General features: G+C 43.2%; 1 pseudogene; it reads right to left on the bottom strand.

Moving 5' to 3' along the window:
• Positions 1-961: 961 nt before the first annotated feature.
• On the bottom strand, positions 962-7,677 carry LOC119273481 (annotated as a pseudogene).
• Positions 7,678-8,006: the final 329 nt, after the last annotated feature.

Below are 8,006 nucleotides of genomic sequence, written 5' to 3'. Positions count from 1 at the left end.
CATAAATTAATTATGACGACTGAGGCGGGATGACAACTATATTAGAGGTACATTTTCGGTCAAAGTCACCATATTGGCGGTTATTATGGAGATCGGGCTGATATTGCTCTTAGCTCATATTTAGAATACCACTTCTGCAGGCCTCGCGTGCACACACAGCCCTCGTCAGCAACATTTTTTTAGCAGTGTAGGGAGCATGTTTAAGCCAGATTAAACTAATACTAATATTTATTTTTGTACTACAAACACTCCTGGTAGTAAGAGAGTTCCAACAAGTTTGGCTTGGGGTACATACATTAATCCAGATAACAACCTAAGGCATGCCTCAGATGGCATGCATGGCCAAAGGGCAGAGTGGTCTTGCTTCAGTATGTACTGCAGGGGTCTGCTTCACACCAAGAGCATCACAGGCTTAGCTTCAGTACTACGGGAGCTGCTCCAAACCAAGAGCATCACAGGCTCCCAGACATGCAGGCGGTGAGCCTCTCAACGGGCCTCCGGCTGTCCGCCTTCACTCCCCCTCGGCAACTCCTTGCGGATGGCACAGTAGGCGTTCTTCAGCCTCTCCTTCATGTCCCCCCTGCTTCCTGATGTTGAACCTGGGGAGTGACCATCTGTGCTCCGTCACGAGCTCCGCCTCCGTGCGCACGCTCTGCCAGGTGCTCGACAGGAAATCCGCTGTGCCAGGAACTTCCATGTCTGTGTCGTAAGGCAGGTCGTTCAGCGTGCAGGTTTCTTCTGGGGCCATACAGGTGAGGGGACAGTGACATCTCTTCTTCTTCCAGCAAATGCTTGGCACTCTCTGTCCGCCAGATAGTATTACCCCAGGATTTGAATGCAAATGCATTTTTTATTTGACATACGGTTGGCGATTACAACAGCAACAATGCAGGGCATGAATAGATTGTGATCGCAAACAAATAAGACATTACAACACGGTAGAATACAACATTGCTTCACAAAACGTAAGACATTTGGAGATGTGACAACGGAGGACACTGAATCATGTACCTGCCAGTTTCCTTCACCTTATGTTGCATGCCATTCAGTTTTACCACATCTTTTCTTCTTGTTTGTAAGGCACCAATCCAATTGATTGAACTGGCGCCGGAAGTTTGCAGATTATATGAGGAGGCAGATCGTCCAGTTCTAGATAGCAATTGTTTCCTTCAGCATATCCCGTAGTTCGTCCTTGATGTGTTGGGGCACATCCTCGCTGCTATGCTTGACCACTGTAAGCTCAACAAGGTTCGGTCGGACCTTGCGAACATCCCATCCAGCCTCAGGCCATTTGACAGTGCCATCTAGCACTACTATCTGAAGATTTTGAAGATGCTGCCCAGTGAAGACACATGAAGGGATCTTATCACCTTGCAGCTTCAAGTTGCCAAGGAGATGCATCCTTGTGAGAGCACTCTCCAATGCAGCCTTGTGTTCGCTACGTTTGAAACCATGCAGGTCCAGTGATCGGAGTCTCGTCATCTTGTGTAGTGGACAGTTCAATGGGTCCCATCCTCCCTCTTCAGCAGGCTTCACACCATGCAGGGTTTGTAGCTCATCCAATTCTTCCTTAATGGTCTCTGGAAGCATGAGGTTGTCCGCAAGCACATGACGGAGCACCTTTATCTGCCAGAAGCATGGGTCAATCTTCTCCACTTGAGTGTTCCTTATGTCCAGCGTCTGCAGATTGAGCAGTCTTCTAATGCTCGATGGGAGCTTCTTCAGATTCCTGCATTCAACACGCAGGTACCGCAAATGGACCATGTCACCGATCTCATCAGGCAACCTATGAAGCCTCAGACCCCTTACGGAGATTAGGCGCAGAAACTTGGACCAGCGCAGAAACTTGAGATCATGGCAATATTTCTTGCTCAGACCAGTGCTATATATGCTCCTGTACTCAACGTAGCATATGAAGGAATGCAACTTGTGAAACTTGTTAGTGAAAATGGTAAATCTGCCCTCGAGACTCTGGTAGGAGAGTCGGCGCACCGATGGTGGTACAAAGGCATCATGTAACCTCAATGAAGCCAGCCTCGTGAGCCTCTGAATGCAGGAATCCATGGAGGCTTTTGTGGACACTGATCTTTGTGATGCTTCCGGCGGCGTTCATCTCTTCAACCTGACCAAGGCATCTCAAGACCAGCTCCTTGATGTAATTGTGACCTATCTCCTCCATAATCTTGCCTTTTTTGTGGCTTGATGAATCCCTCGGCTATCCACATGAACACCGTGATATTGGCATGCATAATGACATTTTTGGGGTAAGCAGCCAAGTAGAGGAAGCATGACTTAAGGTCGTTAGGGAGGTCTTCAAAGCTTTCCCAGAAGACCCTCTCAATCGTCCTTTTTGTGGACATGTTAGCTCTTACTTCAGTTCTCGTCTTCCACTCGAGACTCTTCTCCTTGGACAGTACAGCTTGAATTATCTTGTTGCCTACACCATCTTGTTCTTCTTCCATTCCTGGTCCAAGCCTAAGCTGTTGCAGCACTGCTTCCCATTGTCCTGGCTTCTCCTTAAATCGGAGTAGACCGGCAAGAACCACTATAGCCAGAGGGTAGCCTCCAGTTATATCATACACAATTTTGTTGTACTTGGACATATCTTCCTTTCGACCAGATTGTTCTTTCGTAAAGGCCCTTGAATAGAACAGCTGCCCACTTCTTTTTTCATCCAAACGGCTCAACTGGTGGACTCCATTGATGCCCTGGTTGTTCATGGTATTAGCATGCCAAGCCACTTCTTCGCTCTCGATGTCCAATATCAGCACCACCCTGCTACCATTATTATCATCTGGTAGGCTCGCCCTCACACGATTGAGCATGGTTTTGCAGGATAAGCCACTTATGACCACCAGGTACCTCCTTTCCGCCAGGAGGAATCGGAGCTTATCACCGATAAGCATGCCGTTATCATGCTGAGGTTGTTGTCTCCCTTTATGTGCTTCATCATAGATTCTTTTAAGGAGATCTTCTGTGGTGGAATCCTCCGTCATGCGGTATGAAACTCGAATTTTGAAATGGTCAGTCACCTTCCTATTATGATAGATATTGTGTGCCACTGTCCCCAAATATGGATATGAACATTTGCTGAGGGTGATCTCTCTGAAGCAACATTTGCTGAAGTGCCCTCACATTAAACACATTAACGTGCGCACCTTGGGCGCCCGCTCACGCAGTCCACGTGGACACAAGGGGCTGGGGAGGTACCGTTTCTGCAGGAGAAAAAAGGGATGAAAAAACACCTCCCCCAGATACCGTTTCTTCCTCCTCATCCCTCCCTCATCTCTCCCTCGTCAACACAGTCGTGCCTCCAATCTTCCTTCCTCGTTACCACGGCAAACCAGCTCCTATGGCGGCGACAGGGGTGAGGCGGGCGCCGCGGCTACGGGCGGAAGGGTCGGGGAGGGGCTGATGTAGGCGGGGTCGGCGGTTGGGCGCGAGCGCGGGACAGACAGAGGGAGCGGTTTGGTCGAGGGACGGAAAGGCTCGCTGGCTCGGCGATGACGAGCATCGGACATGCAGAGGGAGTGGCTTGGTGAGGGATCAAGGTGAGATTCACACACCTTTGCCTATTTTATTCTTCTCAGACAAGGAGGGATGAGGAGACGCCCAATCTCTAGTAGCCTCCTCTCCTACAAGACAGGGAAGGACTCCATCCTCTACCATCCCGTTCACTCCCTCCCATCTTGTTTCCTCCTTTATTTTCTCGTAATTAATTAATTCAAATTTCTATACAGCCATGTTCTGTTGCATTCTTGTATCGATTGATGTGTTAATATTTTGAGTATTGTTCGCAAGAATTGTTATTTCTTATGTTGTACTATTTTTTTGTGGTGTTCTACAGAAAGCTCATATTGTTCGCAAGAATTGTTATCTCTTCTGCTGTACTATTTTTTGTGATGTTCTACAGAAAGCTCATATAGTTCATTCGCAAAAAAAGCTATGACACCCTCCATTAGATAAAGTATATGTTATCATGTCATAGTAGTAATTTGGATTCCACTGTAGAGATAAAGAACGACAACACAGAATCGATCAAGGGTGAGGCTGTGACACCCTAGGTTCATTTCTTGCTCGCTGTTGGGTCCGATCGAGGCTCTGATTTGGTTGCTTGGTTCAATGGTTCCACTCTGCCTGCGTCGATCAGACATCTGTTTGGATTTTGGATTTGGAGCATTTAGGAGGCTGTTCTGCATTTCTCATTCGTGTTTCATTTATCGCAGGAGATGAAACTGAGCGGTTGTTGCGAATTTGTTTGTGTGTAGATTTTGTCAGTTCTCGGACTGGATGTTTATGCAGATTCTCTTTCTGTCGTGCAGGTTAGCTTATCGATGGATTTGATTGTACATAGCCTGTACAGCCAGAAGTGTTCTTTGGGGAGAATGTAAGGCTAATGTGTTTCTCAAGATATGTAATAGTTAATCTGGGTAATTATATGTTTAAACCCAGTAATGTTAGTGATGCATTCGATAGGCTAAAATTTCCTGAATTCTGTTGTGTTGTCATATTCAAGAGTATAATTCTTTGCTTCCAGTTTCTTGAAGGTAGCCATATTCTGATACTCTGATGATTTTAAAGGTTATGTGAGCTATCAAACTGAATTTGACAACACTGTCTTATTCATAGTTCTCTTTTCTTTGCCTAGAACTTATGGTTTATCTCTGATGTTAATTCCATCTTTTTAGGTGCTTGTCAAATATAGGTGGAAAGCTTAACATGGAGGAGCCACAGAGGTTTGCTGAATATGTTTCTGGGTTGAGAGGGAGACCGAAGCAAACTCCCAACATGTTTCAGGTGCATGTCCTCTGTCCATTTTGCCTGTCTCCCTAGCAAACCTGGAGCATTGTACACTTTGGTATATGTAGTTAGTTACTGATTTTACTAGCACTTATGATAGTCAGAGCACATACATGCTTAGTTTTACTTCAGTTAAATTGGTGGCATTCTATAATTACTAAGAACATTTTGTGAAAATTGGACCCAAAGAAAGTGTGCCTCCCTGTTTTGTGTGGATAAAGACTTCTGGTTACATATTGCGACTAGATTAATTAGGCATACACAATAAGATTTTTCATTGTTCCACTTACAGAAACTGAACTGCTGCAGTGTTAATATATTTAGGCGTCCTTGAAGACCTTGTTGTCACCGTCCCTCGCCGATGATCTCAAGGGACAAATCAGGTAACCGTGTACTTCTATAGGTTGATTAATAAAATGGTTCTGTAGCTGCTATAGATCATTAGTCCTTCGCAATAATTTGATAAGATACTGAAATCAAAGGTGTGGCCTCTATTTGGTGAGCAGGGTCTGCTATAAAATTAAGAAGACAAGGAGGAGTGATGGGTGTGCACGTACCTATAAGAAGATGGCTCGAGGTGATTTGCTTTTGTTTTCAAGATATACTGGTGTAGGCTCTGTTGCTACAAAATTTGTTTGATGTTGATTTATAAATTTCCGTTCTTGTGATTTGTCTCATCTAATGATCTCGAATCTAGGTGAGAGTTTATTACTGCAATTTGGTTCCTACAGTCAATACCATTTTCTTATATGGAATTAACGTGTCGTAGTTTGTCAATATCAACTGAATTGGACCATCTAACATTTCATAAGCTTTACCTCAATGGAAAAGGAAGGCATTACCTCAACGGAAGGCGAACGGTGTTGTGAAAAAACTGGAGAAGGACGAGTCGCTGGACTGGGACAAGTATATCAAAGAGAACAACAACATTCCCGGAGGTATAGATTTCTGTTCGTTTGGATTTCAGGACATAGTACTTAGTTTTTTGCACTTCTCTTTCATGTCGTGACGTTGTTTCATTATTAGTGTTGGTTAGAACTTTGCTGTTTTTGCATCCTGCCAAATTTGGAGGATCATGAGAAATAAAGTGTATTGTGGTTTAGAAAGAACACCGGCATCATCGTTTTAGTCGGAATATATAAAAAATTATCATAGAACCTAAAGATAATCATATCATTACCTGCATTTTGTAAGTAAGAAAATAATGATGCACTGATCCTCTATAAGCCCATCAAACGACTTGTGCAAGACGATACAAATGGGTGGAAATAGTAACTCAGGAAGTCGAACCAAATAGTTAAAACCAGTGAGGTACTCTGTTTATGTATTTTTATGGAAACCTTTAAAAGATATCATTACCAACAGTAAGTCAGAAAGTCGAAGCAAATAAATAAAATCAATGAGGTAATTCGTTCATGATTTTTATGGAAACTTTTAAAGGATATCATTACCAGCATGTGGATTTGCATTTCTTTTTAATTGCTCCTAACAATTGTTGCTTTGTAGTGGACGTAGATGAAAACAACTTTTAGTCAGATTTCCAATTACACACAGAATTAGTTCAATGTATGAGTTTACACCTCTTTTCAACTATGTGATAATACTGCAGAAGTCGAGTGATGTGACAATTCACCATTCAGATACTTCATATCTCACTTGCAAATATGCTCCCTTCATTGTACCCTATATATAAGTTTTTTTTTTGTAATTTTAGGGTCATCCTAATTATTTCAAATGTTTGGCCATTTTAAATTATTTGGAATAGTTTGCCGCATTGCTGGAGACAAATCAAATATGCATAAGTTACTGTAATATTTCTGGAACCATGTTATCACCACATTTTTTAACTGAAATGAATATGATTAAATTCATATCCCTTTTAAGATAAGGGTAGATACAAGTGGTATAATTTTGGCAGTACTTAATAAATTAACAAAAATAATGTATTAGACAATTCCTTTGAACTTTTCTTGAAAAGGATGAATTCGATTACCATATTCAAAAAAGAGCTAAATGATTCAGTTTAGTAACTCTAGATGTAGCATGTTCTGCAATAACGGGGAGATGTTTGATTGTGATCAATGCTGCAGCTAATTGTCGCAGGGTTCTTTGTCTGCTTGGGCTCCTTTCTGTCTTTGCTTATCATTATGCCTGCAAGAATTGTGATGACTATTTGGCGCGTGCTGAAAACTAAGCGGGTTCACAATGATGATGTAAACTTGATGATTTACACATAGACTGTGTGCATTGCTATGGACTATTATTTTGTTATGTACAGATTAGTCAGGGTGTGCATTGTTGTGGGAGAGGAGCTCCCGACTCACACCCTAGAGTGTGAGGAGGAAGCAGGGGGTGGTGGCCTTGGAGAGAGGGTTGGGCGCTTGTGGTGGCGGAGAAGGAGCCACGCTTGCCGGCTGCAGCGACTACTCGGAGTGAAGGTGGAGCGAAGCAGCCGGTTCAGGCAAGGTCTGGCCGATGGCAGCGAATTTAGGGGCAGCCGTGCCCTGCATACTTGCCGGGGTTAATTGTGCTAGCTTTCAGATTTGCTCAGATTAGTTATGAAAGGACACAGCTCAGCTGTAATATAATTTTCTTTATAGTTGCCGCAGGTCCTACCAGATCTGAATATATAGATAAACCACGGTTTTCTTGCTCTCTTGGATCTGTTATAATTTGCATAGCTATTCTTTAAGATTCATTTTGCTCGTTGTCAGCTTTTTGTGTTATAAAAAACCGTTACATGAACATGTGCCAAGCATGGTCTAAACAGTAAACTAAAGGGACCTGACACCCCAGAACTTCCGCTCAAGCGGCGCGCCCCAATCACTAGTCATCCTGAAAGCCCACAGCGTTCTCATAGCCATCCCACCTGTTCATTGAGTACTATTGTTAATGCCCAGCGGTCGTTTCACTTTAGAATGCTTACTATAAAAGCATGTTAGGTGTACTACAGAACAATATTACAGTCATCTTATTTAACGTATACAATAAACATTTAGATTTATTGCATGGAAATATGAATCTGGATTTGTAGCTATGGATTTTTCGACAAAGGGTTGATTTTATTAGCTCAAAATGGAGCATCGAGAGAATAAAAACACTAAGCACACACCCGACCTAGAATGCACCCAACCAACACTAACACACAAAAACGCGTTGACAACTAGTAAAGTCATAAAAGACCAAAGCTATGTGTGGGCGAGGAA

The sequence above is a fragment of the Triticum dicoccoides genome, chromosome 3A (assembly GCF_002162155.2).
Source record: "Triticum dicoccoides isolate Atlit2015 ecotype Zavitan chromosome 3A, WEW_v2.0, whole genome shotgun sequence".
Taxonomy (NCBI): domain Eukaryota; kingdom Viridiplantae; phylum Streptophyta; class Magnoliopsida; order Poales; family Poaceae; genus Triticum; species Triticum dicoccoides.
This window is presented reverse-complemented; position numbering and strand designations above follow the sequence as displayed.